The sequence below is a fragment of the Cryptotermes secundus genome, unplaced genomic scaffold (assembly GCF_002891405.2).
Source record: "Cryptotermes secundus unplaced genomic scaffold, Csec_1.0 scaffold3026, whole genome shotgun sequence".
NCBI lineage: Eukaryota > Metazoa > Arthropoda > Insecta > Blattodea > Kalotermitidae > Cryptotermes > Cryptotermes secundus.
Window position 1 is genome coordinate 99,007 of NW_019726318.1, and position 24,208 is coordinate 123,214.

Consider the following 24,208-nt stretch of genomic DNA (forward strand, 5'->3'; position numbering starts at 1 on the left):
GAACGGTTCAAGATCAAAACCATTTTTCAAACAAAACATACTCTCAAGAGTATGTTTGTCAAGACCACTCCAAAAGGAGAACCTCAGCATACCTCACATTGTATTTATAGTATCCCTTGTGAGTGTGGCAGATATTACATCGGGGAGACTGGAAGACCGCTGGCAGTGAGACTTCGTGAGCACAAGCACACGTTCAAGGAGGGCCTTCTGGACAAGTCAAGATTGGCCCAACATGCCTACGAGGAGGACCATTCTGTGAAATGGGATGGAACGGGGATCCTGGACCTCGAGAGGAACGCTACCGTCAGGAAATACAAGGAGGCAGCATATATGGCTTGGGCTGGCAACACGATTAGCCAACCTAGCTTGGATTTCTCCATCATTTGGTCACCCCTGGTGTTTGAGGAAATGATATAGGTCCAGTGATTGAGATTAGCTTGATCTAAGGGACCCAACTGTATAGGACACATAAGAACCCTCCTTACCTTTTAATTTTTTCTCCCATTTTTCCCTTTTTTACCTCCATTTTACTTACCTGAGGACGGTAGCAGATCCAGCTTCCGAAACGTCGTGGTTCAACTGACTGGGACGATGGATACAGTCCAGAATTTTAGTTTTAATATTAAGTAACACAATGCAAATTATACAGACATTCATATTATTAAAAAAAAAGCTACTGATGAATTAAAAAAAGATGTAGCACTTAGAAACAGGCAACTTTAAAACTTGCACAGTTTACATTGAAGTCTTCTCAGACAATCAGCCATGTCACTGTTGAAGTAGTGTCTAAGATTTCAAAGACTGTCTTTGTCTCCATCATCAGGGTTCATGTGATAAGTGTTGTATTCACAAGCGACAGTTTTGCCCAAAGCTGTCATCTGTCCCAGCCAAGACGACAAGGGCAACAGTAGGAGGACTGCATGGGGAGCTCTTGTTTCTGGCAGAATCCCATGAATGCCTTAGAGAGAATCTCGTACCATTCAGTACTCATCACACCAAACCTGAAGATGCAGACATAGACAGTCACTGGCAGTTGAACACCAACTCCACATTCACAAGGCTAGTCACCCAAGAAGGCTTCATTGTAAGCAGTCACTGAAAGTTTCAAATCATGCATAATTATAATGTTTTTTTAAAAAAAGGTAATACCTTATTTTCTTTCGTTTTCAGATTATATGAAAGTTCATATATCTGTTTAATGATATCATCCAAAGTTCTGACCCCATTCCTTGCCTTGTTCTGGTATTCTACGATACTTCCACTACAATCCCCTGAAAACTAAATAGCACAGTAATATTATAAAACTATCAAATTAACTTAAAATACTGGAAATTAACAGAAATACTTAGGACTTCTATTCTGTCCAAAAATACTATAATAAGCTTCAGAGTAAGTATGAATTTTATACACTTCTCAACTAGGTAAATATTTATGAAACTGCAGTTCAGACATGAACTCCATGTATGTTGATCATCTGCTCACTGCGAAATGAACAGAAGATAAATACATCAGGCCTTGTCCATTAGTTGTCTGCGTGTTTAATCTTCAAAATTAGAATGAAGTTTGATTACATTTTATAACATAGTTCTACATTACAAGTTGCAAATGTGAATTCTGAACAAGAAGTTTGGAATAGAATTGATCACCTACTTTCCTTTGATATGACATAAACTTCATAGAAAATAACTCCTCCAACAATTCTTCTATTGCAAGAGTTGAGGTTTTCACAGCAGTGACTATGAAGTATGTTGTCTTCTGAGATGTGGCATTGTGTAGATCTTGTGTGAACTGATGTTTCAGAGGAACGTATGGCCTACATCTTCAGGGTTGAAAAATCCATGAGCGAAGAACAAGCATGAGCAGGTGTCTGCAGCCACATCCCAGAAGATGACATTCTCCAATTCTTCTACTGTTGTGTATTTGTTGCCATGGGAATGTGTTTACTGAGCCACTGCCTAGCAATGATAGGGGGATACAAACACAGACCCCACAGACTCTCCTTCGGTATGACAGACCGCACAGAAAATGATACATTCAACAAGTCTTCTATTGTTGCATGTGTATTCACTGTTGTTGTCATGCTAAGCCTTTGCCTAGCAATGACAGGGGAGATTACATACACAGACACTCAAACTGATGGGAGGGATTCGTGAAGTACACTGGTGAGATGGGCTCAGGTGGCATGATATACATACCAAGTGTCACAAAAATTGGTTCAGGCACTCAAAGGTTCAGAGGGGGGCTACACAGACACATAGGCATCAAAGTGATCTCATAAGCCTGCTTGAATTTTTTTCAAAATAGGGAAAGTAGGCTAAATATCGGCACATCGTGTATATCTTGCAAGCCTAAAATTAATTTAAAACATCATTCAATAAGATACTAATATAAGTATGTAATAAATAATTCTCAATTCTTATTAGCTTTGCAATAGTCAACTTGTGATTTGTTTCTGCAATAAGTAAAAATCAAGACCAGTGGGGTATGCAAAATATAAAAAGCAATTTGGAAAGAAAGTATACTGTATTGAGAGCCAAAAATAATGAAATCATTATTTTTGTTCTTGGTAAAAAACTACTGCAAGTCTTATTACAAATTCCTTAAAGTATAAACATTTCCTTTACACCAAATTACAAGGGAGAGTCAGTAAATAGGTCACAAATGGGTATAAGATGTAAAACATGTGACATTCAAACCTGGAAAAGAGAGTTATTTCTCAATACATCCTCCACCAACATTGATATACTTGTCCCATTGCTTTACCAGTATGTCAAAACCTACAGCACAAAAGCCTTTTGAACATTGTTTCAGCCACTTCTGCACCTCCATTTTAACTTCTCCATCATCAGTGAAACTTTTGCCACCAAGGTGATGTTTTAGCAGACCAAACAGATATAAGTCATTAGGGGAGCAGTCCAGGCTGTAAGATGGATATTCAAGAAGTTCCCACTGCAGTACTTCAAATCTCTCCTAGGCTACTTGAGCTGTATAGGATCTGGCACTGTCATGATGAAGCTGTACCCCTCTTGCCAGTTAGCCTGGGCATTTTCTGCCAATTTCATTCCAAAGCTTCAACAGAACTTTACAGTATGATGCAGAATTCACATTTTCACCATGCTTCTGAAAACAGGCTAACAGTACTCCCTGAGAATCCCAAAACACAGTAAGCATAACCTTCGAAGCTGATGGTGTAATCTTAAACTTTATGATCGAAGGTGAACTGGGTTGTTTCCATTGCAATGAAGCATGCTTTGATTTAGGTCTGTAGTGATGCACCGATGATTCCTCACCAATGACAATCCTGTTAAGCATATCTTCTCTTTCCCCTCCTTATGATGAGAAATGTTACAAGGACAGACCCATTCTCTTCATTTTGTCTTAAACCTTCAGTTCCCTGAGCACCCACCATTATGCAGCATGCTAGTGCATGTGCTGCACTGTCTATCATTATCCTCCTGTCAGCTGAAATCAACTCTTCCACCTGCTGCACATTTTCTTCTGTCACAATCTCAACAGGGGAACCTGGTCAGGGATCATTTGCAACTTTCAAATAGCCTCAAAAGAATTTCTCAACCCAGTTGTGAACCACTTTATGTGACAAACACTACCCACCATAAATAGGAAACATTTATTTATGAATGCACTTTGCACTGAGTCATTTGCCCACAGAAAAAGAACAGAAGAATGCTACTTTTCGGTATTATACTCCTCAAGCATGTTCACCATTTTGACTATTGAAACCAGCCTCTAAACATGCACAAGCATGTCTGCTACACAGACTGTCATAAAGCTGAAATGTGTTGCTCCCTAATGATACACAAAGAAAACCTATTATGTCCATTACACCTATTTACTTCCATTTGTGGCTTATTTACTGACTCTCCCTCATATATTTGCTGATGAAAACAATTCATTCTGAAATATAAGGACTAATCATAAAGCTCTTGAACTAATTTCACTGTATATAAATAATAAACACAATTTAAGTACACTAAACCATAGATGCTACAGATAACTGTTTGGCTTCACCTCAGCTACCATATACAGAGCTTATGTTAAAAAAGGAGAAGCTAAAAGATACAAATTTTTAAATAACATTACTGGTTCGGATTACCTCTGTCTGTACTTCTGAAGTTACTAGACTCAGCACAGGCTACTCTGTTTGTATTCCTGATGTTACCAGACTCAGCTCTTGCTGCACATTAGTGTTCACAATGTTGGCAGCACCCTACCAGCAAATTGCACATGTAAAGAAAGATACAAAACAAAACTTTAATGCTTCCCTCTTCTTCCTTCTAACCTGGCTACATAGCCAATATCACTGCTGACTGGTACTGCTCAGACACCTGATCACCACAACCAGAGTTTCAAAATTTCTTCTTTCCTCTCTCTCTTTCTCTCTCTTTTCCAATCCAAAAATTAATACGCTAATTTTCCCTAGTCCCTCATCCTCATATCACAATTTGTTTTCAAGTTCCCGATACCCCATTTCACATTCTCTAACCACCTACTTAATTTGGCCATAATCTTCTATCACATCATTTGCCATCTCATTCAACTGGTCAAATTTTGATTTCAGAGATTTCTAGTTTATCTGTCTTTAACATCTGCTTCATTGTCTTACCCTCTTTCTCACTGTTCTTAATGTATGCGAAAATCTGGTCAACTGTAAACCACTTGACTTGCAGACCAGGTTAATCTCCACTCTGCCAATCACTAGCAATGCCAGAATCACTAACCCCATAAACTAAAGTTTTTGCAGAACTCTCCTGCCCCTCCTCAAACAAGTCATTCTTCACTTTATTATTTGACATAATTCTGGCAAGATAAGTTTTATTCTTTACTCCCACCCTAGGGCTGATAAAGTATGCCTGACCTCCTGTGTGACTGAGAATCAACTCCAAAAAAAGAATTATAATTAATGAATCAACATATATATTGTCACGAGTTGGGTGTATAACGCACAACAAATAACTTCACACCATATTGGATATAGTGAATTTATTCCACTCGCTCTTACAATCACACCATTTACAATCTCAATATTACTGCCATCAGCAGTATCATAAATACTAGATTGCAATTAACTGGTTACTCTTTCTCTAGTAACTGGCTCAATCATCGCTACTCACTAACTAATCACTCACTACTAACTACTGAATAGTGTTCGCTGCTCCTTATTTAGCCTCGGCACGGACAACACAGGAAACAGTTACGTGATAAGTACCACTGTTGCCTGATGCCGTGTTTACAGGTTGCCTAGCAACACTGTCGAGTTGTTTGCTGCTGCGTAGCAACCGCGGTATTCGTTGGTAACAACACAGTCTCTCTTCTGCCACGTCACCACGGGGGAGAGGGTGTTTACCAAGCGTTGTGTGGTAATGGAAGGGGTGGAGGTATGTGACGTCACTCGCAGACCAGAGTTCACATAACCCCTACTTCCCATTTCACCATCCACGTCACAATATATTTTCAAATAATGTAATTAATTGAGCATTATAAATTAATCCGCATTATCTCCACAATTTTCTGAAATTCCTAAATGATGCTTCATGTTCTTTCTGAAAAGCATACTCATCGGGTGATATCTTGAACAATCACTGATAAAATGCTGGATCTGGATGAGGAACTGCATTTGGATATGAAGACTGGGTAATTTTCACAGAAACTGTTACAGTTACAGTTACAGTTACAGTCATCTGGAACAGCCCCGCCAAAATGTCTGCAAGTACAACACAAAGTAATCTCTTGCAGTAGTTATCAACACTAGAAATTTGAAAATGCTGACTAAGAGTTAATCTAAGTAAAGAACGCTACTTAATTACCCTGAATTCAGATCCTGAGTGCCAAAAATATCATTGGCTGTGACTTCAGTGAAAGTGAGTCCAGTAGTATCCCATCTGTGTTCCTCTCTTAATCGCCAAATTACTTCTAAGAGGTTGGTGATGTCATTCTTCAGGTTTTTTATTTGTGTATCCAACAGCACTTCTTCATTCTGTGCAGGTGAAACTTACTGAGAAAACCCTGACTATCAATGTGGTAATAATCATGGACATAAATTGCAAGAATATGTTATAAACGTTGTTCCTTCTAGAAATAAGAACAAGCCCTCAAATTTATTTACTATAAAAATGATTAAAAATGTCATTTTATAACATTGAAACACACATGCAAATAATATTAAAAAATATGAATGCATTAACTGGCTAATGTGCAGAGAAGGAAGGCTTTTAGTGACTATAGATGGGGTTTAGATTGGTAATCAAATTTAATGAACTCTTACAACTTTTAACTATAAGATAGTATTATGCTCTCACTGTTCTAAACACTTAACAAATCACTATAGGACACATTAGGTCTTCTAAGTCTGTTAGTCTTCACTAGCCACTGCTTGGTAGCGGCTTCCAACAGCAGACGATCTTCTTCCTCTGGGTTCCCAAACTGTCCCAGGCCTCAGCTACCAGCTTCTCACAGCAACAACTCACAACAACTGAACCCCAGCGATTATCTAACTAACTCACTGACTGATTGACTAATTTCAACAGAGTCAGAGAATTAGTGTTACTTTATGACTGGCAATTTATTGCCAATCAGTTCATTTTGGCACCAAGCCCCTTGACACTCATGACTAGAATTTTTTATTCAACTGAACTCTTGTGATCAGTCCTCATGTAACATCCTCTTGTCGTGCGCGGCCTTTTCAAGCTAACTGGCCCTGCTTAAAACCTTCCAGCACAGATCACACAGAAAGCATTACTCCTCTGTTTCAGTGCAATTGCTGCCATGGAAACATGCTTGTTTGCAAAGCCGTTTCTTAGGAACGGCTGTTGTATAGTTGATTATTTTGCGGTCATTGCCTAGCAATGGGTCTACATGCCACAACATTTACAAAGAAATGGCAGTCTAACCATAATTATGATGCCAAACAAATTAAACCCATTAAAATGCACATTCTCATAAACACAAACGCATGCCTAGTCTTTATTCTCAAAATACAGATTTTATTTATTCTGAGCCATTATCGCTCTACTTTATCAGCTCTCTGAATTCATTAGCTTGTCCCACTGGGTTCCCCTTTTGTTCCCATGTGACATACGCAGACATCACTTTCCTCACCCTACTTCCTGGAGGAGGTCTGGGTCACATGGCTCTTCTCTAACAATCCTTATTTTCCTACCCATCTGTGCAATGTACATCTGTCACTTCATGTGCACATGCTTTCTTTTTCTATGGAGAGGCTCAAAGGATGGAGTGCTTTTAAATTACTGTTTCACATGTTGGTCTCTGATGGCAGTTTGTGCAATGTAAAATATTCAATTACATTTGGGCAGTCATCTGGAGTCACTGTAGTCAGGGACAGCCCTTGCTGTATGCACAGTACTCTAACTATTTGTGTATTTTACAGGGATATACAAGGTAAAACAAGTCGTTATTTTGTAAGATTTGAGGTTTCTATGGCGGTCACTATGAAGAATGCCGTCTTCCAGAATGTGGTGCCACCAGCTCACACTAGTTCCTCGCTCACATACATACATACATACATACATACATACATACATACATACATACATTTCATTTCACAAGTCCAAACAAATGGACACGAAGGTCGTCATACAAAAATTTAAACAAACACACAGATAACAAAATAATTAAAACTAATTGTTTATGTTATGCTCCACATATTCAGAAACTGTATAAAAGGAATTATTCATAAGATATAAAAACAGCCTATTTTAAAACTAATTTTAAGGCTTTAAGGCTTTGAATGGTTGTGGGCAATGTTGAATAGTTTAATAGCAGTAAACACAGTACCTTTCTGAAATGCAGAAAGATTCGAGTTTGGCAAATATAATTGCTTTTGATTTCTTGTATTCAAACCATGAACATCTAAACCTGAACAAAATTAATTTGATTATCAATCACAAACATCATCGAGAGAATGTATTCACATGACAATGGCAGTATATTCAATTTCTTAAAAAGATCCCTACAAGAGTCTCTAGGTCCCACTCCAGATATAATCCTTATTAATTTTTTTTGTAATTTAAAAACTCTAACATTAGTCGTTGAGTTGCCCCAAAAAATTATTCCATACTTAAGAACAGAGTGGAAATAATAAAAATACACCATTTGTAAAATTTTTTTACTCATAAAATAAGATAAACTCCTAATTACAAAAATAGCTGAACTAAGTTTAGGGAGAATATACTCTACATGACTCTTCCAGTCTAAATTCTTATCAATTTGCAGACCCAAAAATTTTATCACAGAAACTTCATTTATAAACAAATTCCCACTAGCAACTGCCAGAGAGTTATAGGACTGTTTTAGAGCAAACCTAATAATATTAGTTTTAGTGATATTTAAGGCCAACTTATTAGCTGTGAACCAATTTATAATAAGAGACAGTGTACCCCTGACTTTATGCTTAAGCTCATCATGATTATTACCAGTAACCAAAACACTGGTATCATCAGCAAAAAGAAAAACTTTAGCCAATTTATTAATATATGGAGGCAAATCATTGATGTAAATAATAAATAGAAGTGGTCCCAAAACTGACCCCTGTGGAACCCCGTTTAACTCTTTCCCAAGATGAAAAATAGTCCTGACCATCATTAGTTTTGATGTACACACACTGTTTTCTATCCCATAGATATGATTTAAACCAGTTTAATATACAACCCCGGACATCATAATACTCTAGTTTAGATGTCAATATCTCATAATTAACACAGTCAACAGCCTTACCAAGGTCACAAAAAATCCCTGCAGTCTGCAGTTTGTCATTCCAGGCCTGAAGTATGCCAGTCATAAAAGAAAAAGCAGCATGGTCTGTTGAAAAATTTTTCCTAAAGCCAAATTGTTCCTGCACCAGAATATTATTAACTTGTAGATGCTGACTCAATCTACAATGCATAACTCTTTGCAAGACTTTACTAAATACAGTCAACATATAGAAATAGGTCTATAGTTCGTAATATCAACCTTATCTCCTTTCTTATACAGGGGCTTTATAACACCATACTTCAAGCGTTCAGGAAATACACCAGTAATGATAGACATATTACAGATGTAGGAAAGGGGCGCATTTATGAAGACGCTACAAAGTTTTAATACTTTAGATGAAATCCCATCATAACCAGAAGCCTTCTTTGATTTTAAAGAACAAATTATATTGATAATTTCTCCTTTGGTTACAGGAATTGCTTTCATACTATGAAAAATAGGCTGAAAAGCGTTCTTTAATAATTCAAGAGGTGAACTAGTTTTATCAGGATGTGTTTGCAGACTATGAGCAATATTAAAAAAAAATACTCGTTGAAAGCATCAGCAACATCATTAGATTGAATTTTCCTATTATCCATTTTAAACATAACCTGCATATAATTGTCTTTGGTGGATATATGCAATACATTTCTTATAATATTCCATGCTGTTTTATTTCTATTATTAGAAATTTCAATTAACTGATTATAATGTAATTTTTTTGCTTCATAAATTACTTTCCTTAAAATAAGAAAATACTTTTTATAACAAGTTTTTACTTTTCGATCGTTACTATATTTGATTAACTTATATAAAAATCTTTTACCTTTACAAGATGTCTTTATACCCGTAGTAATCCAACTTTTATCACTGTTATTGCTCAAGTACACAACAGGGAAGCTTGCTTCATAAATGTTTAAAAAAGTAGATAAAAATTTATTAAAAGCACAATTAACATCAGTATTAAGATAAACTTCATTCCATTTTTCATAAGATAGCTGTTCAGTGAAATATTTAATAGTTTCACTAGTCAGCAATCTAGATTTATAACTAGATCTTGATTTATTGTTAATTTTATTGGTAGTAGCAAAATATTTATCAAGTATAAAACATTGTGCCTCATGATCAGACAGTGCATTACATAGGGGTAATGTTATACAAGAAGATAATCTTGATTTATCTACTAAAATATTGTCAATAGCTGAAGCATGATTATTTTGCAGTCTAGTCGGGAAATTTACAGTATGTACTATATTGAAAGTGTTAAGTAATACAGTCAATTGCTGTTTACGGTTATCGTTTAGTAAATAATCAACATTAAAATCTCCACATATTAATAATTCAATAGATGGTTTATACAAAAACAATAAAACTTGTTCTAACAGATTCAAGAATTGACAAAAATCACCTGCAGGAGATCTATATAGACAAACAACAACTAAACCCTGACCAATGAGATTCTATTTTAACAGCATATAATTCTAAAATTTTTTCCACACAGTAAGTTGATAAATCAACATGACTAAAACATAATTCTTTATGAACAAATATACAAACACCACCTCTCTGATACCTACATCTAGAGTAGCAAGACCATAATTAATAATTTTCAGTACTAACAAGACTTAAATTGTTGTCTGACATATAGTGCTCTGAAAAACAGAGAAATTGTGGACTAATCTTATCTACATTTAGGGAAACAATTATTTCATCCCTTTTACTGATGAGACCTCTGATATTTTGATGTAAGAGAATCAGAGGATTATTAAACTTAACAGATGACCCAGAAAATTGATATACTATGTCCATAAAAAATCATCAGATCTAGTTTTGGGAGGCTTTTTAACCTTTTTCTGATCAGTAGAACAGGTAGTGTCCATGGCCGGATGCTCTGACGTAGGCATAGTACTGTTATCTATTCTTATTTGTTTCACCTCACTAAGTGTTTTATCCAAATCTGAAAATCTACAATCTAAACTTTGCACTGTATCACTCAGAGCACTCTGGGTTTTATCACTCCTTATATTTTGTGATATATCACTTTCTAAATTCTGATTTAAGTTATTATGACACTTCCCTTGAGGCTTATTTGCAGTTAATTCAGAGTCTCCATTAAACATCCTTGTCCCTGGAGATTCCTGCACATTACTACCCCTATCTTGTTGGTTCCCTCCCCATTTTAATATAATGGGCGAGTCACAGTGGCGATAAATAAAAATATTGCGGATTGCCGACACCAAACAACGAGCAGTGACATCTTTTCCTTGTCTGTTTACATGCATTCCATGAGCTGCGAACTGCTCCCTTTGTAGATCAACTTTCACTACTTGAGCATAGTCAAAACACTTGATCAGCTTACTCACCTTCGTATTATAATGAACAACTTCCTTATTGACACATGATGTGGCTAGTAGATCAAATCTTTCATGGGCATTTAAAATCGGCACATTCGTATGCGTGCACACCTGAACAAATTTCCTAATTGACCTCAGTCCACTTGCAGTGTTATCCCTGGCAATATCCATAGCACCACCGTACATTATAACAGCATCATTATTATCAAGATTTTTACAGCTGAAGATGCAGTTGAAGTAATGATGTTTAAGTCATCATTAGGTTTAACATAACCTGTACATTGATACGAAGAACCCAAATGAGAAGTCAATCTTTCTGATATGCCCCTAGCGTGACTGTCTCCTATCAGAAGATTGGTATGCTTTCTTACACAAAAAGATTTCTTTTTCTTTTTGGAGGTGACACAGACTTCGGAAAATGATTAAACGATTCTTGAAGATTATTCAACACTGCATAGCGATCTGCTATTTGAACACAGTAGTCAGTAATAGGTGAACATTGGTTAGATGAAAAGGAAATAGATTATTATAATTTTGTAAACTACTCCCTGGTTTCAAAATTTTGCAGGAAAAATAAACGATATGGAGGCTCATGCATCTATGTCAAAGAAAATCTATAAGCAAAACCTTGTAAATTGTTTGAACACTATACACGAGAAGAACATTTTGAGACTAGTATAATTGAACTCACTCAATCCAATACAGTTATTATGTGTGTATACAGAACTCCTAACAGTAACATCAATATATTTATTGAAACTATGGATATAATAATAAATGAGTTACTAAATAAAGATAAGAAAATTATTATGGTAGGTGACTTCAATATAGATTTCTTAGGAAACAGGGTAAACTTACAACTACAGACAATGATAAATTCATACGGCTTGGAAGCAATAGTGGATGTTCCAACGAGAATCAGTTCCAGAAGTCAAACGGCCATAGATCAAATAATATTAAACAAGGGTTTATGGGAATATAAATTTGAGGTTATTGAAACAGGATTTTCTGACCATAGCGCGCAGATATTACAAGTACAGATGCAGCAAGAGAATAAGAATCAAAAAAGGCAAGCCAGGGCAGAGAGAGAATATAGAATGGTCAGAACTTATAGTGAAGAAAATGTTCAATATCTAAATTATCTACTAGACAAAGAGACTTGGGAACTTGTTTTTAAACAAAAATCAGCGAACAATGCATATAATGAATTTCTAGATACTTTTCAGTATTATTATGAAATAGCAATACCAAAAAAATGGGTAAAAAGTAAACAGCATGAAAACAAATGGATTACCTCAGGTATAAGGGTATCAGGAAATAGACTTCGATTTCTTAATAGGCTAATGAAAGAAGGGAATATATCAGAAGAATTTAAAAAATACTATGGTCAGTACAAGAAAATTTATAACAAAGTGATCAGTGAAGCAAAAAAATTATCTAATAACATACAAATAAGAACTTCCGGAAATAAACCAAAGGCTATGTGGGACCTAATAAAGGAGGAGCTAGGCAGTCGGAAAAAAAATAAAAATATTGAAATAAACACTGAAGGAGGAAATACACAGGATCCAAAAATTATAGCAAATGTTTTCAATGAATATTATACTAGCATTGCACACAAAATCTTAAACGACAAATCATTATATACAAACAAAGAAGCTAATGACAATGCAGTAAAGTATAACAACAACAGTATGTTCTTAATCCCAACTACTGAAGAGGAAGTGGTTGGCATAATCAAAAGACTTGGTAACAAAAAATCAACAGGTATAGATGACATCCCAGAGTATATCATCAAAAAATGTTATCCCAAGATAATATCTGCCTTAACATATACAATAAATCAGTCACTCTCAACCGGATACTTCCCTGACCAGCTAAAAATGGCAAAAGTGAAACCCTTGTATAAGAAAGGAAGCGAAACGGATGTTGCGAATTATAGACCAGTATCACTAATTTCTGTTTTTTCAAAAATAATTGAAAAAATTATGCATAAAAGACTTTTATCCTTTTTAAATAACCACAGTTTAATTAGTAACAAACAGCATGGGTTTTGCAAAGGAAAAACAACAAAAACAGCAATTGCAGAGTTCATAGAAGGGGTCTATAAATCGCTAGATGAGAAAGAAGTAAGTATAGGGTTATTTCTGGATCTGTCAAAAGCGTTTGACCTAGTTAATCATGACATATTGCTAAGAAAGATGACAAGAATGGGAATACGAGGGGTTGCACTAAAATGGTTTCAAACATATCTAGAAAGAAGAGAACAGAAAGTGGAAATCACATATAGATGTAGAGAAGCGAATGTAAGCATTAACTATCTATCTCAGAGTAGACCCGTAAGACATGGAGTCCCACAAGGTTCTGTTCTTGGACCAATTTTATTTTTGCTATATATTAATGATCTAGAAGCAGGTATTGAACAAGGAAAACTAACGTTTTTTGCCGATGATATAAGTATTTTTATATCAGGAAATAGTGTTAATGTTGTCCAAAGGAAAATAAACGCATTAATAAATAAACTCACAGAATGGTTTGAAAGTAACAGATTAATTATTAATAAAGAAAAAACGATAGCAATATCCTTTCACCAACCACAAAAAATACAGCCAGAATGCCCACCAATAAAACTATATGATAAAGTCATCAATTATACAGAACATACCAAATTTTTGGGAATGTCGTTAGACAAAAAATTAAGCTGGTCCACACATACTCAAACACTAGCAAGTAAGTTATGTAAAATATGTTTTGGCTTGCGAATAGTCAAAAAAGTATCAGGATTAGAGACTGTTCTTGCTTTATACTATGCGTATTTTCAATCCCTGCTATCATATGGATTGATATTCTGGGGCAATTCAGCGAATGCAAAATTGATCTTTAAGATACAAAAGAGAGCTATTAGAACTATAATGCAAATACAAAAAACAACCAGCTGCAAACAATATTTTAAATTGTTACATATATTACCTCTACCAAGTCTGTATATATATGAAATATTAGTTTACATGAAATCCAACTTGAATGTTTTCATCACTAATTCAGCAGTACACTCACACAATACAAGAAAAAAAGACAACTTATTCATAGTTCCATGTAGGACGAGTCTGTGTAAAAACAACTTCAATAATATTGGACTTCGTCTTTTAAACCACTTGCCGCAATATATAAAGGACATACCAGCACTATACAAATTTAAAAAGACTTTGAAAACATTTCTACTTGAACATTGTTTTTATAGTATAGATGAATTCTTCTTGTTTGGGGATAAATCCTAGTTAACATCAATATTACCAGATAATTCAAGAATAAGTGACTTGTTGAGCGTATACCACCATGCTATGAATGTATACTGCGCAGTTCTCTTCTGCTTAAAGGAATCAAGACACCAGGTTGGATGTGATAGAAAGGACAACATGAGATGGAGGGACGTCTACGTAGGCCGCTCAGAGAGAGATCGAGAATACCAGGCCATCAAGAAGGGCATCAATCTGCTGAGAACATTACATTAGCTATCAATATCATTATTCTAAGGCCACGCCATAGCTTAAGCGATTAGTCGCTGGCTTCCCACCACTGTGATCTGAGCAAGTGGGATTTGTGATGGACAAAATGGCGCTGGGGCAGGTTTCCTCCGAGTACTTCGGTTTCCCCTGCCAATGTTCATTCCATCAAATTCTCCACAAGTGGGAGTATCTAGCCGGTTCTAGATTGTAATCAGCAGTGGAATTGTAACTATTGTAATTTTAATCTGCTTATGTATCGGATTGTTAATGTTCAGAATTGGCTTGACTTGTCATGTATCATGTACAGTGATCTGCAGTGACGAGGTGGATCAATCAATCAATCAATATTATATTGTCATATTATTATCTCTGTATTGCTATATTATTATTATTATCATGTATTATTATATTGTCATATTATTTCTGTATTATTATATACTTATTATTATTTAGTATTAGTATTAATATTAATCTTTGACTTGTCCCATATCATGTATAATGATCCATGGATGAAATAAAATTGAATTGAATTGAATTGAATTGATATATTAACTCTCTTTTTAGTTGCCTGACTTACTCTCACTTGCCTCCAATCATCAGTATCACATTCACCACATTCCTTACAATGGATATAGTTAACGACTGAATTCTTGTTCCGGTGTTGAGCTAACTTCTTTTTGTAGTAATTATATGATAAACTGAGCAGTTATAAGATCATCTTGTACTCTTTGAAGTTCACTTTTTAAATTTATACAACTCAAACAAGAAGTTCCACTACTATGAACTATATTATTACTTAAAATAATAGAGCTCGAGCTAGACGCCTCAATATCGTCCGCCATCTTGGTTGTATGTGATTTGATATTGTTCTATATATTGATATTGTGAGATTGTTCTACCCTGAAAATGAAGGCAAAATGTTCCTCCAAAACGTCGGTTCACACAAGATCTACACAATGCCACATCCTAGAAGATGGCACTCTTCAAGCTCTTCTTTTGATTTGTGTGAAAAAGTAAGCTTAACCTGTTTTATCCAAACCACGTTTTTTGTAATGTGTGTCAGCATGTTCCACAATACAATACTTGTGTATCTGAAGCTATAGCTGTGCCTAATAGCTCTGACCTGAAATGAAAATTCTACATACTTGTATCATACCTGTGTTGTAACTCTACTATGGGCAAGGGAACATAATAAGGGTAAATATAGCAGAACCTGGCTTTATTTTTTGTTTCATTCACTTGTTGTCCCTTGCAATTCCACACTTATTTTGCATGCTAACACATCAGTCAAGTCTTTCTGTACATTCAGCATTTTCTAAGCCATAGAAACCTTTGTAGTCTGTAAAACTGTTTTACAATTTGTACAAACTTTTCAAGCACTTTTACTTACACTGTCACATTATTTACTTTGTTAAATAAAGGATAATTCGCAAGTCCCTCTGGAACTTCTGAACTCTGCAGCGCAACAACAAAGACAGACCCAGCAGAAAGGAGCATATCAATAGGTAGAGAATCTCTCCAAGTTTATTTGGGTAATAGGCATCATGGTGTACTTGCAGGTTTCACTGCTAGGGGGCAGTTATGATGAAACATGGTGTGCGTGAGAAACTTTGGTCAGGAGCCCTCAGAAGTCAACACACTGCGCAAGCCAGGAATGGCATATGCCTGAGTCAAGTGTCTGACACATTGCATTCTGCATAAATGTCTTTGCACGAAAGGATACTGATTGCACCTGCTTGATAATCTCAGCTGATGGCCCCAGCTGACCTGCTCATTTCACAGCGCACAGGCAGCCTCTCTGCTGAAATTTCTTGTACCACTCATGAATTGTTTTGTCCATAGTTGGTTCTGTGTGGTACCTGGTTTGAAACATCTGTTGTTCCATCATAATTGATGCAATTTTGAAAAATTCCAAGACAGAACGCTTTCTTATCCCCTGTCTTCAACACATTTCATCATGACTGCCTCCTAGTGGTGAAACCTGCAAATATGCCATGGTGCCTATTCATCCAAACAAACTTGGAGAGATTCTCTGCCTACTGACATGCTTCTTTCTCCTGTGTCTGTCTTGGCTGTTGCACTGCTGAGTTCGGAAATTCCGGAGGGAATTATGAATTACCTTGTACAGGGAGATCGAAAAGTCATGCACATCAAACTAAAAGTTGTTATAAATTGTATTGCAGTTAATATAATTATATCTCCTACCGCTAGATGGTACTGTAGGAGTACTAACAATGAGTAGAAACGCCTTCTGTCATGTGTTGGTCATATGACGTCTGCAGTATAGCTTTGTTTATCACGTGACAGACATGTCATTTTCCCAAGAACGAGTTTTCATTGTGGAACATTATTTCGCCAGTCGTTCTTATGCATGTGTCACAGATGAGTTTCGTCAGGAATATCCGGATTCTGGAGTTCCTAACAATTTGTTGATAACGAGAATAATCAACTGATTTCAGGAATGTGGATCAGTTTCAGATAGGAAGAAATCCAGGAGAGCAGCCATTTTGACTGAGGCTAAAGTGGCTGACATGGAGAAATCAGGGATTTCATAAGAAGTGCTCAGAGAGCAATGAAGAAGTTACACCTACATGCATATCATGTTCGATGTGTGCAGGAACTGAAGGACCTGGATAAAGAAAAATGCTTAGTGTACTGTAGATGGTTTCAGACATTTGTTGGCAACCATGGAATTGAAGAGTTTGATCAGGTTTTCTTCACGGATGAAGCATGGTTTCACCTTAGTGGCTATGTAAACAGTCAAAACAATAGGATTTGGTCATCTGAAAATCCAAATGTGTTACATGAAAAACCCTTGCACTGTCAGAAAATTGGAGTGTGGTGTGCTGTATCACGTCGTCGAATAGTGGGCTCAATTTTTTTTTTAAACAACGGTGAACAGTCCAGTGTACCAAGACATCATTACACAGTTTATTGCGCTTCTTGAAGTTGATGAACGTGAGTGTTGGTTGCAGCAAAACGGTATCACATGTCACACATATAATAAAACCATGCAGTTCTTGCGCGAGTTTTTCGGTGACCATCTCATTTCAAAAGGACTGTTCACCTGATTTGTCACCCGCAGATTTTTTCCTTTGGGGGTACTTCAAAGGAATTGTCTATAAAAACAATCCACATACACTGGATGACCTCAAGAGGAACATTACGATGGCTATTAACAGCATCAGCTTACAGGTGCTCCACAATGTGGCCTCAAACATGGTAAAAAGTGCTTGCGCTTGCATTGCTGAAGAGGGAAGCCATTTCGAGCATATGTTGTAAAGACATGATTTTATTTTGCATTTCTAAGATGTAAGGTTATAAACATTAATAGTAAGTGCTGTATGTCTTGTAGTTTGTGCATTAAACCAGCAAAATATAATTCCTTAGTGTGATGTGCATGACTTCTCGATCTTCCTGTATGTTCTTGTTATTCTGTATAACCTTCTGTCTCTCTCTCTCTGGTAAAGTAGTAACCCCTATGCCTACAGTCTACTTGCCTGGAATAGCATAATGCTTATCAACAGGTCACTGTACAATACTTTTCTCTAGCCTGTTCTTAGATACTCTGTCCAGCTAGGTAGTATGATGCCAACAGTGGAATCACAGACAATGAGCTGCCCATCTTTCTGGGTAGTGAATAAAGAAATATGGAACAAGGCCTCAAGAAAGCCAAGGAAATAGACTTTGCCACTCCTGAAACTAATATTATCGAGCCTTTGAACAAAAATTAATTTAACATCTAATAAAATGCCACAATGTAACTGACAGTACTCCTACTTTGCATTCAGTCAGTCTCCAGTTCAAATCTTAATTAACAAGAAGCTATCCTGACTGATCCTTCTCATGCATTTCTCTGCCTCAACATGCTGGAATATACCTCAAACCAGACCACAAACTGTTCATTCAGTTCATGTACTGTGTCACTATTGCCCTCTAGCAGCACTTGATCTCCCTTTATATATTCTCCTTGGATACTACAAAGAAAGTTTTTTATTAACTTTGACAACCGATTCATGGCTCTGAGCTTTATGGTGAACAGCGCACTGATGAATGTGAGGTGCATACCTATTTTGCCAATGATCAGCATGCCTGATGGTTGATTACATTCGGAATGAAAGGAAGTAATTAACTCATGACTCACCTGATGGCATGATGTTTCACGGTGCACAGTGCAATGCATGTATGGGAGTTTATGATTTGTCAGCAGCAGCTATCAACTCCTTTAGCCATTTGTTCTCAGTTACAGTTAGTGAGCAGTACAGTATACTTTAGAGTGACATATTTCTGTATGCCACCTGTATGAAATACAGATCTCCTAGAAAGTGTCAGTGAAAAATTGTTACCGTAATTTTGTGATGAAAGAGTTCTCAGCAGACAAACAATTCACAACTTGGTGAATAAACTTAGAATAATGGGACTCATAACAGACAAGAAACAAAGACATCACTGCTGAATGCCTACTGAGAAGTTACATGACACAGGGCCCAGACTTGAACACACACCTATAAAATCACTCAAATGTCTACGTGTCAAAAGTCTAGTGCAAAAAGGGCAACATAATTGCTGAAGCTTGGACCCCATAAAGCAAGAGTAATTCACACCTTGCAGTTGCATGATCTGGCTAACAGAGTTCATATTTGCAGTTAGTTTCTACAGTCTCTTGTCAATGGTGAGATTGATGCACAGCAGACATTCTTTTCTGATGAAGTGTAGTTTCACTTTCAGGGATACATACATACACAAAATAATCGCTACTTGAGCTCACAGAATTCACATCTAACCCATGAAGACCTGTTACATCAAGTGAAAGTTGGTGTCTGGTGTGCTTTAAGTGCAAGAAGGACAGTTGTACCTGTGTTTTTCGATGAAACAATTAATTGCAAAAGATATCTATGTGCAGGACAGAATTTTCAACACCTCATGTGATCTGTGAGTTGTAACTACTTCATTTTGAATGTTATCAGTTATCAGGCATGGTGATTAATAGGCAGAATTTGTATGTTCCTTGCAGCTGGCAGTCAACCGGTCGGCATGAAGCACACAGCCATGGAACCAGTCAACAAAGTAAAAATCTTCCTTGTATACTTCAAAAAACATACCACCCAGCTGTTAAATGCCTGTCAGAAGGCTCCAACTGATATGTTCCATGGATTATCAGTGTCAAAATATGAAATCATCACATGAAGAAAAGTAGCAACCCTTCAGCTTTAAGAACAAACAGAAATGCCATGCAGCCAGACAGGCAAAGTGAGGAACACAGATAACACTTCATCACTGATTTTTATTAATGTATGTTGCACAGTTCAAGAAGTGTGTGGCCTGGTATTACCATGGTGGAGGTGACATGTTTCGCTGAAAGTGTGGTGGCATCTTGAAAGCAAGTCTTCAGCATAGACTTTTCTATGCATCTATGTGCCACAAGATGAATATGCAAGAATACCAGCACAATATAAAAAATTTGATTTTTTTCTCTAGCAGGTCTAATTAAGCAGAACATTTCTTGGCTGTGGTGAATAAGAATGCTTCAACTGAGATGAATGTTGTTTGGTCTCTGGGTTGTAGTGATAGAGCGAAATTTAATCACTATCCACAATTCTTTTCAAAATTGCCACCATTTTGTTCAAAGCTGCTCCATATCTCTTCACACACCAAACTCTGTGCTGCATCTGTTTGGGAGTACTTAGTGAAGGATGCATCATGCACAGGTTCTTGGCATTTCCAGATGATTACAAGGACTGATGGGTGTTACCAATGGATATAGACCACAGAGATTATTGGGGAAGGTTGAAAGGAACTGCAACAACAAGCAAGCCAATGGCAGATAGTGGTCCTTAAAATGGCAAGGACAAACATTTGAGGTGAAAATAAGAGAGGAAAAAAAAAGGGTTTGAAGAGGAAAAGAAATAAAAAATTGTTCAAGAAGAAAGTGCAAGAGAGCTGACTGGATGGTGTGTTTCAGAAGGCGTTCTTAGCACAGTCCTCAGATCCTCAATACAGACATTACTGCAAAAAGCAACTATGATGACAACAGATGACCTGCACATCACGAAAGGAAGAAAGTCATTCCATAGGGCTCTGCAGGAGGACATACAAGAGGCCTTACTGAGATTTTTTCAGTGTTATCACACTGAACAGTAACAAACCACTGAGAGCTCTAATTACTTTCAGCCTATATGCATAATGGCTTTGCTCTATTTAATATTAAAATGTTCTGAATTTGAGGTTGTTATGCACATGTAATGTCATCTTCCTTTCAGCATTCTACAGGGTTAAACTGGTAAATGAATCATCACTCATGAAAGTACACTAGTAAACACAATGAAAAAAGACTCACATTGTAGCAACACCCAGACATGGCTGTGAGCTGGGAATCATGGTGCCAACTTTACACATTAGTAAACATTATAAAAGAAGACTACTACTGGGGCTTCACACAGACATGATAGTAAGCTTGAGAATCATGGAAGTGTACCAATTTTAAATATGAGTATTGTTATGGCGTGAAGGGGGGCGTGGAGGTACCTCCACCGCTTCCGCCACTGTACCTCTCTTAACCCGTGATGACAGAGGGCGTGGAAATATCCCGTTCTGTCACCCTGTTATGTATGCTGCCACCATCTTGTTATTTCAAGAAATCCAGTAAACTTATCATTGCTTACGTCACTGTTCTGGCTTAAATTGCAATTCGCCGAAGCTTTGGGAGGTCCGGGAGTCGTCAAGGAAGAGGGTAACACTCGAGGATATGTTGGGCTGAATTAAACTCATACACATCCCTAGCCTATTCTATTTACCTGCGTCGTTATATACACTATATACACACGGTGCCGACGATTGTCGGTTCGTCTTACATTGGGAATAAGCCTGCAGTGCCTCATTATTTCTACCTCCTGTCACCCTGCTGTCGGGTACTCTATGCCTTGGAATCACTGAATGAACCTAGACCATCTGGTTAGCCTATCTCTCCCTGGGTTTACACTTTACACCTTACACTGTTACACTTAATGATCCTGGCTATATGAAGATGGTTTCACTTACTTGAGCTGAGGCAGGCGAGGCTCGCCGTCACTAACCAGCGTCCACTCATGGCCACAAATGTAATACTAATGTAATAATGACATTAATAATAATATAATATAAAAATTGAATAGAATCGAATAGAATCATAAAATAATTCGTCTCGGGTTTATATAACCTCTGCTCGCTGACTCGTCAAGTTCCGGGTATATGGGTCCTCCTACTCTGACGTGATTTTGGGTCGGTGTGGCTTAATTATTGGTTGTCGATCGAGAAGGGGTTGACTCTTTTTGGTATGCCGCCTCCTCCTACTCAGCATTTTCTGTCCGCCATAGTGCTTATGACCCACTTCATATAGCCCTTCCTCAGTGTCAGCGTTTTACGCTGCCGTGTTAACGTTCTGATTAGTCAGGAATTGCTTGTACACTTCCTTGTAGACCCAAGCTTCCCGGTTCATGTCCTTATTTCTGTTTTTTAATCTTACAGTCTAATTATTGTGATTCCAAATTTACCCAAAAAAACTACATCTACATGTACGTAACCTTTGCTCCATCACAAGTATGATTAAATTAAAATTTTCAAGAAATGCAGCAGTTAAAAAAGTTTATGGATTTCACTTCTTTCCAGTTTTCATGATGCCAGATATGGGGTCTATTACTGCCTTAAAATTAGGGATGATGAACATAAAAGACCAATATCAATGTGACGTTATGTGGGATTTGAAGTACTCACAGCAGTGACTATGAAAATATGTCTTCTGGGATGTGTTGGCATGCAGTCTAATAGAAGTTCACCAGTGCTTTGGAAGAACATGTGGCCTCTAAAGTGTCACCAAACTTCTACAAGACCACACAGCATTACAGCTCAGAAGACAGTACTTTTCAGTGAGATGTTAATTTCACAAACCTAATTTCATAAGTGATACTGATAGATAAACACATTTCCGCAGCAACGAATCCAGATGCAACAACAGAGGAGTTGTGTCTTCTATGTGGTCTCTGCTGAGATGTTATAAGCATGGCACAAGGTAAGAGCTTAGTTAGTTCTGTATGGGAGTCTGTGAAGAATGGACTTAAGCCTGAAGGCAGACAAATAGCCATTTTTGGAGGCATTACCAGGAAACATCTAGCAACAGACTGAGAATACTAGACTGTGTGCTCTAGTGAAGTGTAAAGCGTGAAAATGACGATAGTGTTATTGATAATTGTAATTAGGATCTGTAAGTGGTCAATAAATCTATTCACCAATCCAAACCCCATATACATTTACACCTACACATAACAATATGAACAGCCAGACTGTCTGGTTTGTGTTCAGAATTGTACAACAATTTTATTTTCAACACATTCAATAAAGCAGTCAAGATTTATACAAAATTATGGGACTTATACAAGCTAACCACACATTCTGTAAATATAATCCCCTGTAACTGGTACACAAATCACATGGTAACTAAAGGATGACTTAGACATACAGTAAAACTTGGTTATAGCAACATCGGTTTCTGCGACACCTTGTCTATTGTGTCAACTATTCAATGGTAAGAACTAATTCCTCATAAAGCAACTGTTTTTATACCTTGCTTAGTACGACATGCACAAATGCATCAACCTCGTATGTAACGTCATTTTCATTCCTGAATTTCTCTGATATCGTGGGAAAGTTCGATGTGTCTGCCCACCCTCACTTCCTCTACTTGCTGACGTGACTGTCCTGGAAGAATACGACCGCGGGCTGCAAGAGGAGCGTGGGTTTTATGCGAAAACAAGGGTGTGGGGTGGGACTGCGTGAATAGTGCAAGAGGACGCGGCAGGTTGTTAACTGCATTCCTTTCCTAGAATCTCGTCTAACAGGACCTCACATTGTCTACTTACCCTATAGTGTTCCTGCCTAAACCCAGAGAAGTGCAGTAGCGAAAACATGGCAATGAAAAGGAAAGTTTTAAGCATTGAAGAGAAAGTTAAAGTGATTCGTGAAATATTGTGTGTATTGTCAGTGAAAAGCGCTGTAATATGTCTTTGATATTACACATTTGGGCAATTCCACGTTAATGTTATGTTAGTACGTACTTAACTATGTATTTCACTAAAAAAATGCAACATTTTAACTCGGTTTTTGGTAGATTTTTACGTGACTAACATAAGGCTACTGTGGAAGTGCCCATTTCGGTTACAATGACATTCGTTTATAACGACACTATTTTTAGGTCCCTTTGATAACGTTATAACCAAATTCTACTGTATTTCAATTCTGCACATTCACAGAAGCTGGTACAGATCCAGCATATATGAGATGTAAATGTACAAAATCCTGCTTGACAAAGTGTAAATCTTTGCTCAAAAAACAATGTCAGTATCAAGTTTTGTTAGGAAGGTGACATTATGGGCTACATGAAATTAAACCCAAAAATTCACATGGATATGATGAAATCTCTACCAAATTACTTAAAGCAAGCTCTGTTTACATCAGTTCACCCTTGAATCATCTATGTAATAAATCTTTATCATCAGGTACTTTTCCTCAACGCTTAAAATACGCTATAATGAAACCACTTTTTAAAAA

At 36.9% G+C, this 24,208-nt stretch overlaps 1 long non-coding RNA gene across 2 annotated transcripts in view; it reads right to left on the reverse strand.

Annotated features, from left to right (window-relative positions):
• LOC111864213 overlaps positions 1 to 24,208 on the reverse strand; it is a 29,763-nt gene that overhangs the window by 1,990 nt on the left and 3,565 nt on the right. Inside the window, exons 2-4 of one of the 2 annotated variants that reach the window (XR_004512999.1) lie at positions 5,826 to 5,995; positions 4,115 to 4,228; positions 1,150 to 1,278 (exon numbers count right to left, since the gene is read on the reverse strand). This is a non-coding gene — a long non-coding RNA (uncharacterized LOC111864213). Of the gene's footprint in view, positions 1 to 1,149; positions 1,279 to 4,114; positions 4,967 to 5,825; positions 5,996 to 24,208 lie in introns of those variants that run through there. The other variant, XR_002842754.2, reaches the window with a different exon arrangement.